This window comes from Chiloscyllium plagiosum, unplaced genomic scaffold (genome assembly GCF_037043375.1).
Source record: "Chiloscyllium plagiosum isolate Xiang-an unplaced genomic scaffold, Cpla_swu_hap1 HiC_scaffold_32, whole genome shotgun sequence".
Classification (NCBI taxonomy): domain Eukaryota; kingdom Metazoa; phylum Chordata; class Chondrichthyes; order Orectolobiformes; family Hemiscylliidae; genus Chiloscyllium; species Chiloscyllium plagiosum.
This window is the reverse complement of record NW_028270170.1, coordinates 27,653,430-27,665,632: the sequence shown is the minus strand read 5'-3', so window position 1 is coordinate 27,665,632 and position 12,203 is coordinate 27,653,430. Positions and strand designations below refer to the sequence as shown.

The 12,203-nt window shown below is 41.4% G+C and overlaps 1 pseudogene; it reads right to left on the bottom strand.

The window, feature by feature from the left end:
• Positions 1-847: 847 nt before the first annotated feature.
• LOC148141787 (uncharacterized) lies at positions 848-1,966 on the bottom strand (annotated as a pseudogene).
• Between the last annotated feature and the right edge of the window lie 10,237 nt (positions 1,967-12,203).

Below are 12,203 nucleotides of genomic sequence, written 5' to 3'. Positions count from 1 at the left end.
TGGCTCTCCTCAAACCATTTTCGAGCTCCTTCCTCACCTGTCTGTAATCCTCTAGAGCTGAGCTTGACCCTAGCTTCCTCCACCTTAAGTAAGCTACCTTTTTCCTTTTGACGAGAAGCTCCACCGCTCTCGTCATCCAAAGTTCCTTTATCTTACCCCTTGCTGGTCTCAGAGGGACATATTTATTCATCATTTGCAACAACTGTTCCTTAAACAGTCTCCACATGTCTATAGTGCCTTTACCATGGAACAATTGCTCCCAATCCATGCTTCCTAACTCATGTCTAATCGCATCATAGTTTCCTCTTCCCCAATTAAATATCCTCCCATTTTGCCTAATCATCTCCTTCTCCATAGCTATGTAGAATGTGAGGCAGTTGTGGTCACTATCACCAAAATGCTCTCCCACCACAAAATCTGATACCTGCCCCGGCTCGTTTCTGAGCACAAGTCTAGAATGGCCTGTCCCCTCATCGGCCTGTCAACGTACTGAGTTAGGAAACCCTCCTGAACACACCTTACAAAAACAGCTCCATTCAAATCTTCTGCTCGAAGGAGGTTCCAATTAATATTGAGAAAGTTAAAGTCACCCATTACAACAAGCCTACTACGTCCATACTTTTCCAAAATCTGCTGACCTATGCTTTCTTCCATCTCCCTGCTGCTATTGGGGGGCCTGTAGTAAACCCCTAATGAGGTGACTGCTCCCTTGCTGTTCCTAATTTCCACCCATACTGATTCAGTAGGCAGATCTTCCTCGACAATGGAAGCTTCTGTAGCTGAGATACCCTCTCTGATTAGTAGTGCTACACCCCCTCCTCTTTTTCCCCCTCCCTATTCTTTTTAAATGCTCTAAACCTTGGAACATCCAGCAACCATTCCTGCCCTTGAGAAACCCATGTCTCTGTTATGGCCACAACATCATAGCACCAGGTACTGATCCATGCTCTAAGTTCATCACTTTTATTCCTGATACTCCTTGCGTTAAAGCAAACACACTTTAACTGATCCCTTGGTTCCTTCCCAGGAAAATCCTTCCCACTAGCTGGTCTACCTCTTGCTATTGCCTCATCTGCATCAACTCTCACCTCCGGTATACAGCTCAGGTTCCCACCCCCCTGCCATACTAGTTTAAACCCTCTCGAACTACTCGAGCAAACCTTCCACCCAGGACATTAGTCCCCTTCCAGTTCAGATGCAACCCGTCCTTCTTGTACAGGTCCCACCTTCCCCAGAAGGCATCCCAATTATCTACATATCTGAAGCCCTCCCTCCTACACCAGCTGCACAGCCACGTATTAAGCTGCGCCCGCTCCCTGTTCCTCGCCTCGCTATCTCATGGCACCAGTAGTAAACTAGAGAACACTACTCTGTTCGTCCTGCTTTGCAGCTTCCATCCTAACTCCCTGAAATCACTTTTTATATCTTCGATCCTTTTCCTGGCTATATCATTAGTGCCAATATGTAACATGATTTCTGGCTGTTCACCCTCCCCTTTTAGAACATTATACACCCGATCGGTGACGTCCCGGACCCTGGCACCAGGGAGGAAACATACCTTCCTGGAATCCTGATCCTGAACATAAAATCTCCTATCGATTCCCCTAACTATCGAGTCCCCCATCACGAGTACTTTTCCATTTTGCCCCCTTCCCTTCTTTGCCACAGTGTCAGGCTCAGTGCCAGAGAACTGACTGCTATGGCTTTCCTCTGGTAGGTCACCCCCCCCCCCAGCAGTCCACAGGGGATCTCTGCACTGTCTGTCCCCTTTCCTCTCTCTAACTGTAACCCATCTATCCTTGTCCTGAGCCTTAGAAGTGACCAACTCCCGGTAACTCCTCTCAATTATCCCCTCAGCCTCCCGAATGATCCGGAGTTCATCCAGCTCCAATTCCCTAACACGGTTTTCAAGGAGCTGGAGTTGGGTGCACTTCCCGCAGATGTAGCCAGCAGAGATGTGTGCCATGTCTCCCACCTGTCACATTCTGCAGGAGGAGCAAGCAACTGCCCTAGCATCCATACCTGACTTATCTGAACACCCACTCAGTACTAAAGTAGAAAGCTTAGTTCAAGTTTCTATAAAATTAATAACAAACTTATATTCAATAGAGGAAGTTTAGAATGAACCTTACCTTATTAACTAGGTTAGAGGAGGAGGGCGGGTGGGAGACACTGCCCCAGGCAGGTAAGGCAGTTTTAAAAACTGCCTTACCTTAGCTGCAGTCTTTCGGGTTCGGCTTACCTCTGCTGCTGCTTGCACTCAAGTTTTCTTGTTATTTACAATGAGAACGAAAAAAGAAAAGAGATTCAAAAGGAGGAAAGGGCAGTATTAGATTGCATATTGTTGCCTGCAGTTGGTTTACCTAGATCTTACTAAAGTGCACTTCCTGAGGCTGTGTAAGTACAGTAGCCAAGTCCCGGTTAACTGTTGTGAAGTGCTGAAGAGTGCCTTACAATTTGATCTGCTTTACCAGGAGCTGAGACAGCCTTCAGTTATGTACTGTGACAATGCTAACTCTCATAGCATTATTCTGTTTTTTTTTCCAAGAGGGGTCATAAAGGCAGAGGTGCCAATATGTCTCGGAAAGAGCTTACGGTCAACAATGGCAAGGGAGTGCCAGTTCTCCCAGTACAGGTTTTTTTCCCAATTATTTTTAGCAGACAGCCAGAAAACTTTTGTTAACAGGGAAGCAATTATAGTGAAAATAAGTTCGATGCTTCCACAGATGTTTCTTGCCTGAGTTTTCTCTCTCGGTGAAGTAGGTTACCTCAGATTACAACAGGATCTTGATCAGATGGACCAATGGGCTGAGAAATGGCAGATGGAGTTTAATTTAGATAAATGTAAGTTAGTGCATTTTGAAAACACAAATTAGAACAGGACTTATGCACTCAATGGTAAGGTTATATGGAATATTGCTGAACAAAGAAACCTTGGAGTGCAGGTTCATAGCTCCTTGAAAGTGGAGTCGCAGGTAGACAGGATAGTGAAGGTGGTGTTTGGTATGTTTTCCTTTATTGGTCAGAGCATTGATTACCGGAGTTGGAAGGTCATGTTGCAACTTTATAGGACATTGGTTAGGCCACTGTTGGAATATTGTGTGCAATTTTGGTCTCCCTCCTATTGGAAGAATGTTGTGAAACTTGAAAGGGTTCAGAAAAGATTTACAAGGATGGTGCCAGGGTTGGAGGATTTGAGCTATAGGGAGAGGCTGAACAGGCTGGGGCTTTTTCCCTGGAGCATTTTGGAGGCTGAGGGGTGACCTTATAGAGGTTTATAAAATCATGAGGGGCATGGATAGGGTAAATAGATGATGCCTTTTCCCTGGGGTGGGGGAATCCAGAACCAGAGGGAATATGTTTAGGATGAGTGGGACAAAAATTTCAAAGGGACTTAAGGGGCAACTTTTTCACGCAGAGAGTGGTGCATGTATGGAATGAACTGCCAGAGGAAGTGCCAGAGGAAGGCTGGTACAATGACATTTAAAAGGCATCTGGATGGGTATATGAATGGGTCAAGTGTGGGCAAATGGGACTAGATTAGATTAGGATATCTGATCGCTTGGACAAGTTGGACCAATGGGTCTGTTTCTGTGCTGTACATCTCTATGGCTCTATCCATGACTCCAAGAGGGTCTTTACCAAAGAAGCAAATGTGAGATGAGAAAAAGAAAACTTAATTTCAATTTCTTCCAAAGAACTTTCATTTTCCTTCTGAATATCTGATGGATTACTTCTTTCTTTCAAAAGTTCTGTTATCATCTCCTTTCCATCTTTGTAGTTTTGATTTCACTGCCATTGTCGTTACCACCACCTCTGCTGCTATAGCCGGCTCGACTGCTACTCCTGCTGCCACCATCTCAGTGATTGCTGGGAGTGCAGGTCTTGTATATGACGTTTGGTTGAGAAATCTGCAAAACATCTGGAGTGTATTAGGTTAAATTAAATCCTAATGATTTATGATGGAATAAAATAAAAACAAAATCTGTGTTTGAGATCTTGAAATAATATTTTATTGATTTTGTGTTATGGAATATAACTAAATCTATTAGCTTACATAAATTCAGAGTTTATTCCCCAGAGCTATCTAAGGTCAGGTATAGAGAGACCCAGGGGTTCAGGTATACAATTGTTTGAAAGTTGCATCACATGTAGACAGGGTGGTTAAGAAGGCATTTACCACATTTGCCTTCATTGTTCAGAGCATTGAGTTGTGGAGTTGGGACATCATGCTGAGGTTGTAAGGGAAGTTGGTGAGGCCATTTTTGGCATACTGTGAGAGTTCTGGTCATCCTGCTATAGGAAGGATTATATTAAATTAGAGAGGGTTCAGAAAAGATTTACCAGGATGTGGCCAGAACTTGAGTTCTTGGGAGAGGTTGGATAGGCTGGGACTCTTTTCACTAGTGCATAGGAGGTTAAGAGTGACCTTAAGAGGTTTATAAAATCCTAAGGAGCCAAGATAAGGTGAATCTCCAGTGAAACATTGTAATAAAATGTATAAGCAATCAATTATCCGAATTTTGGATTATCCGAACAAGATCGCAAGGTCCCGTAAAAACGGCATTAGGAAACTCAGCATTCAGTTATCAGTTAAACGGCATTATGTCGTGCATTGCTGGATAACCGCAAAATGTTCAACAACTGGCACTCAAATTACTGTTTGTTTATGATAGGTCAATTATTGGTTAAATGGCATTTTGGCATGCATTGTCAGATAGTCAAGAACTGTTCGATAACCAGCATGCATAAATTACTGCTTGGTTACAATCTGATCGATTGTCCAAACGATCAATTACTCGAACAAAATACTCCCCACCCGTCTCATTCAGATAATCGAGGTTCTACTGTATGTTGTTGTAGTTAGGTGCACAAAACAAAATTAAATTAAGACAACATAATGCTCCTCCAATGATTTTTATATAAAGAACATGTTAAATCACAAGAGAAAACAGAATGAAATAAAGATTACGGGGTACAGAAGCAGGCAGTTTGGAAACGGGGGATGAAAGTTAACTCAGTGGTAAGCTATATAATGGATCATGAATTGATATTTCTGTGCATGCACTAGTGTGCTGCCTGTAATTGTTAATGGAAAGTTTGCCCAAATGTGTTCAATACACTGTTCCTCTACGTCTTCACACTTCTGCAATATTAAGCATGATAGTAATTTGTGCATTAACCCACATTAAGCAATCTACACACTGAATGCATGTACAGCATCCGCTGGGCATTAGGTGAATCTGATGTGTGAAACTTAGTCACTTTCACTGTGATTGCTGAAAACTGGAGTATTACCTCTTGTTTGCTTTTGATTCCAATTGAATGCCCTCTGAGCATATAAATCATGCAAGACCGCCACAAATGATGTTTTTCTGGGCCTTGTATCTTTCCATTTAACGTCAGTTGATCACAATTTGATGTCAAAAGATGACTGAATATCACTTTTGAACACAGATGACTGTAAATGCTCACATCTGGACACTGCTGAATGTGAAATTATGTAAATGTTTGTCTGACAGGAACTGCACTTCATTATTGCTTCAGTGGCTGTGAAGCACTTTGAGACCCCCTGATGTCATAAAAGATGCTGCATAAATGCAAGTCCTTCTTTCTTTAGGTAGAGCCCGATATACCCAATGACACCCTAAGCGTCCTGTTTGTGGAAATGTCTGTGGCGCCATTGAATAAAATTAAGAGATTAGACAGAATGAAAGGTGAGAATGTGATCAATTTTGACTTCTGGTTGATTAATTAGTGTAACACATTGTGTGGCTGTGTCCATTCAAAAGATGAAAGCACTGCCATTTTGAGGCTCCAGCAGAATTTGCCAATGAGCGACAGGCACCAAGTCCCAAGCCCAGGATTCTTATTCCATTTTGTTTGGGAATTGAGGCACATTTACAGCAAAATTGCTATTGTAACTATACCCTCATATCAATACCAATAATGAGCTGTTGAACTTTCAGGGATCTTCAGTGATGTTTACAGCACACACTGGTATGTGTAGCTCCCTGGAATGGAATAAGGACTCAACTCCATAAATAGAGTCTAAAGTAAAAATAATGTTGATTACCCTCAATACTGCATTGTTTTCTTTTCATATGTCTCAAAAAGGCTGTCAAAGATTTGATGTTTGAGTTTTAAATGGCAGTGGAATATGTTTTAAACTATGGGTGTCAACAAGTAATAACTGGTTAAGAATTGGTGTAGGTTAATGTGTCAGTGAACTGTAACTAACAGGAACCAATTAAATAAATAGTGTTACATACTTATGTGTTTTTCCATGCCTTTTACTTTGACATCTTATTCAGATTGCACTCCCAGGTGATTACCAGCTTCCAAAACCTGCTAAAAATGTTGGCCTTAACGGAATAGTCAACTGTTAACGGCATAAACAGAAACTGCAGTCAAGTGATCTCTTTGCTCAACCATTCTTTTCAGTTTGCAAATGTGACCCTGAAATTCCAGTTTAATGCTTCATCCCATTTGCAATCTAACCTTGGTTTCAGTTCATCAAATCATGTAAAAGATACTGCCTTCTCACGAATACTTTTAAAATAACTTCATTATTAATTTTAAGGTGTTAGAATAATCTATTGACATGATATAGTCAACACACATGATCAACTGTCACTTAGCAAGGTACTGGGTCTGGAGTGAGTGTTTTCACTTCCCACACTACAATTCTTTTGGCTTTGTGAATAAGTTTGCCAGCAGCAGCAGTAACTTTCAGCACCTTTTAACATAATGAACTCAATCCGCTTTACCAACTACCACGAGCCTCTGGCTCTCCTTTGCTGGTGTCCTCTGTGAAATCCCGGGTTGGTCATCAGTGCATTCTGACAGAATGACCAACCAGGACACAGTGACGCAATTGATGTGTGAGGAAATAGGTGACGAGCTGTGAGAGGAGGGGAGCGCCTCAAGTTAAAAAGGGCTGGTCCTCAGCAGATCATTAAACCTGGATATTTCAGCCATTTGGAGCATGCTGTCAGAACTTTGAGAATACGTAGGGGAAAATTTAGATTGTCCTCTGGTACTCTCAGTCCTACATTGTTTCGGTGCAGCTCAACATAAATGCAAAGAAATATCATTATTATCTTTGGGTGCTCATGTCATTGTGCTCAAGTGAGTCTTCCAGTCCAAAAAGAACATAAAGGCCATGTCTATTTATTTTTGGTTGTGGACCAAAATGGGAAAAGAATACTTGCTTTAAATCAAGAAAATTCTGGAAGGAGAGATTGCAGTTTGAAAATAAGTTCCTGGAACTCATTGTGAGTTTGTATTTACATTGTTGTCTTCCTCAGACAGCTGGGAAAGACTGCAGGACTCATCAGTACTGTGGGTATATGTTCAACACAGGTTTGCTCAGAGTCAAACTGTTGGTTGGTGTTTCAATCAGAAAGATCTTTGTGGGTCAGGAGAGCTCAGCATTGACAACAAATCCCTAATTCACTCCTCGGTGGATAGCTTGCGTGTGAATAATTCAACTGCAGAAAGACTCCACGCTCTAAAAAGTTACTATCCTCTCTCATCTTGCAAAAAAGGAACAATGAATTGGAAGATAGCTAGCTAATCTCACACATCATTTGGTTATAAACTGCTCTCTCTAACTAGTGACTGAGAGGCTGAACAATTAGCCACCATAGTCTTGACTGCCTGACCTGCTGTGCTTTTCCAGCACCACACTCTCTACTCTGATCTCCAGCATCTGCAGTCCTCACTTTCTCCCATACTGAACAATTTGAATGCCAATTGCCCTGTGTACTGCAAAAGAACTGAAAGGACTTGGGAAGAGGAAGACCAGAGATCAGAAGAATTAAGAATCTACTTATGGGCAACATGGTGGCTCAGTGGTTAGCACTTTGGCCTCACAGCGCCAGGGACCTGGGTTCAATTCCAGCCTCGGACGCATGTCTGTGTGGAGTTTGCACGATCTCCCCGTGCCTGCAGGTTTCCACTGGGTGCTTCGGTTTTCTTCCACAGTCCAAAGATGTGCAAGTTATGGCGGATTGGTCATGCTAAATTGCCCATTGTGTTCAGGGACACATATCTAGAACATAGAGGAATACAGCACAGAACAAGCCCTTCGGCCCTCGATGTTGTGCTGACCTGTGAGCTATTCTCAGCTCGTCCCCCTACACTATTCCATCATCATCCATGTGCTTATCCAAGGATTGTTTAAATCTCCCTAATGTGGCTGAGTTAACTACTTTGGCAGCTAGGGCAATGTATTTGTTTGCCTTGAGCGCTTCAGTTTGGCTTCGCCTGCCACAGCCTTTCTGTCCTTTGGCCTGTCCGTTCTCAAGGCCTGTTTCCCCATGCTTTCGCTCTTGCTTTCAGTACTGGCCTTGCTCCAATTCCTACTCTTACGCTCTGCTCTTTTTCACAACCCTCCTGGTTCCTGCTCCCATCCTCTGTCCTTTTAAAGTCTTTAGAGTCTACTTCCATTCTGGCTCCTATTGCATACTTGCACTGAAGTTCCAGGTGCCATCTAGTGGTGGAAGGTAACTAGTGCAAGTAGATGAGTAAACTTTAACGTGCATTTACAGTACTTTCATTTATGTTTTATTTCATGTATATTTTTAATTTATTTTAAAGTTATGAAGCTTATGAATGTAGGCATTTAGGAATGTACAAGATTTGAACTTGGTAATGTTTTAAAGTTGTTTTCTGATTGGAAAGGTCCTGAAGTACAATGCTTCTTTTATTATTAGTGGTTTATTTTAATTTGCAAGTTATTTCAGCTAGGACTGAAACAAGTACTGTACAGTATTTCAACTTGTACTTTGCTTTATCTAGTAAGAAATGACCAAATGAATGTAACTACAGTTTTAACACTGATTTCTATGGGAATCTATAATTCACTAAAGGTCATGATTTTCAGGAATGCAACCACAATTTTAAGTGAGGACTTAGTGCATGCCATTCTGTCCTGTTCCAGACATCTCTGCTCCAACAATCTTCAGAGACCCTATTGGTCTGAAGTTCAGCTTCTTGAAATGTAACAGACAACTCCCCAATTTTGCTATGTGAAATGAGATTTGCTAAATACTTTGTAAATATGAATGGAATCGAAGTAAGAACATTGTTCAAGATGTAAGGAATACAATTTGGGTTTGAAGTTTTTGGAAAGGCTGGAAATTTTGTTATTATCCCTACAATGATAAATATCGGATCTGGGTTGGCAATCTTGTGTGATATTATTGTCCTATACTTCTTGAAGAAAAGCAAGTATTATAAAGAAAAGAAGTACAAGTATGGTGAACACTATGAATTGGGGATTGAATCAGAAGATTAAAGGAGCCATGCAGAATTCTGGAAACACAAACTGACTTCTATCCTGTGAATTTGAAGTCAAAAGACTGGTTTTCTATCTTGGGACTTGGCTATCAGGTCCACTTCAAAACTGTAAATAAATATTATTGAGTTTTAGCTAAAGAGCTTGATCAACAACTTGAAAGGGGACTGAATTGTTCTAAAAATGATTAAAGACTAAACCTGTTGAATGTGAAAAAACATTTAGTGTCAAAAAGTGTGGCACTGGAAAAGCACAGCAGGGCAGGCAGCATCCGACCAGCAGGAGAGTCGATGTTTCAGGCATAAGCCTTTCACCAGGACATTCCTGAAGAGGGGCTTATGTCCAAAACGTCGACTGTCCTGCTCCTCAGATGCTGCCTGACCAGCTGTGCTTTTCCAGCGCCACACTTTTCGACTCTGACTCTCCAGCTTCTGCAGTCCTCACTTTCTCCCAAAGTACTTGGTGTCAATGTATTAACTTCTAACGTAGAGCTTCTTGAGTCAATACCTCCTTCCACCAATGGTTGATTGTATAGGGCTAACCCAGTTACAATCATCAGTAAAGATATTAGTGACTGCACTCAAATCTACAGAGAGCTACCTTACCTTTGAGTTTGCTTGTATTGCAGGGCTTATTTCTTTCAACTGATCATGATTATGTTCAATGTTAAAGTACCCATTTTTCCAAGACCATTATGTGGTTTCTGAGGAACATTCAGGATTAAATGTTTTTGAAGACTTTGCACACGGGCACGCATTTTGGATCCAAAACTGAAATCATGTTACTTTAAAACAAAGGAATCCACTATTCCCTGCTAGGCTTGGCTTCCTGAATTACAGTCGTTTTGATATACTGTAACGTGATAGTTCCATTCTCGTGCAACCTCGTGTTATATAAAAATTACACAATAGCCATTTAAGCTAATGGGGCCAGAATCATGTTATAGCCAGATAACAGATAAGAAACGTTCGCTTTTTACAAATATTGGTCTAAATGCTTCAATTGCGTTAATGCCATTTTGCATTGAAGAAATACGCGTTATAGCAGAACTGACTGTACTTGTGGACTACTTTCATGGTTTTCAACGTTCAATCAATTAATTTAACTTTTTTTTAGTCAAAGAACCTCTCAACAGCTTGAATTCTAATTAAAGTAACAAAATGGGCAACAGCTCACAACAAATATCCAGCTTCTAATCACTTTGGTAACCTTTCTACAAATACATCACAGAATGGGCGGCACAGTGGTTAGCACTGCTGCCTCACAGCGCCAGAGACCTGGGTTCAATTCCCGCCTCAGGTGACTCTCTGTGTAGAGTTTGCACATTCTCCCCGTGTCTGTGTGGGTTTCCTCCCACAATCCAAAAATGTGCAGGTTAGGTGAATTGGCCATGCTAAATTGTCCGTAGTTTCAGGTGAATGGGTAAATGTAGGGGAATGGGTGCAGGTGGGTTGCTCTTCGGAGGGTCAGTGTGGACTTGTTGGGCCGAAGGGCCTGTTTCCACACTAAGCAATCTAATCTAATCAAAAAAAAACACCATTACAGTGTGGCAGAAATAGAAATCTTAGACAGAGGAACACACCATTTTATATTATCAAAAAAAGTCTGATGCTGGAATTGTAGGACAGCAATGACATGAGCAATCTCAGTTGTAGACATGCTCTTGCTAATTTGTTAGAAACATGAAATAGGAGCAGAGATCCATAATTCTCATAGTCTGACACTTCCGTGCGTGAAGCAATTTTCTGGGGGTTTGTAGGGAGTGAATTGGATGGGTAAAGGGTTGTAATGCTTAATTATTAATCTGAATTTCTTGCACCTTTCATACTAATCAAATAAGTAGTTTATGGAATCAAGAAGTAAATGAAGACTGCATTAAGAAGCTATTAACCAACAAACCCCGAATGTCTAGGTATTACAATTATGCTTCGAAAGCTAGTGCTTCCAAATAAACCTATTGGACTATAACCTGGTGTTGTGTGATTTTTAACTAGATATTACAAGATGCTACCAAGCAAATTTGAAGAATTGGCAACAATAATAGGCAGTTAACCACAGGGAAGCATCTTTACAAAATCTGGGTCAACAAAGAGCCAATTGCAGAGCTGTACCACATACTGGTAAAGAGTACTTACTGCTAACACATATCAAATAGTTTGCACAATAAGCGACAGAACCATTTAGCAGGAACTCAACGTAAACATGAGCCATCTTTTCTTTGGTTTGTTGGTCACTTGTTAATCCCTACCCCAACAGCAAAGGCAAAGATTTCCGAATGAATTGGGATGTCTTCTTGAGGCTACATAAAGGCTTTTATCAATTTGTTCCTCCCAATTCATCCCCTTTCACCACTGTCACTTGGTACACTTTCACAAGTCTGCCCTTACTTGTTAACGAATCTGAAAATTCAGCAATTTATTGACACATTCAGGGAGGCTGAGGGCGGTAACTTGGGAGAAATGACTACTCATTGTCTATCTCGTCCTTGTTACAAATCACTGGATTTGCAAATTGATGATAATGTATGCACTCATGCTCAATATTCTACTTACAAAAATTGTAACATTATTCTGGCTTTTTCATTTTAATTAGAGTCATAGAGATGTACAGCATGGAAACAGACCCTTCGGTCCAACCTGTCCATGCCAACCAGATATCCCAACCCAATCTAGCCCCACCTGCCAGCACCCGGCCCATATCTCTCCAAACCCTTCCTACTCATATATCCATCCAAATGCCTTTTAAATGTTGCAATTGTACCAGCCTCCACCACTTCCTCTGGCAGCTCATTCCATACACATACCACCCTCTACATGAAAAAGTTGCCCCTTAGGTCCCTTTTATATCTTTCCCCTCTCACCCTAAACCTATGCCCTCTAGTTCTGGACCCACCCACCCC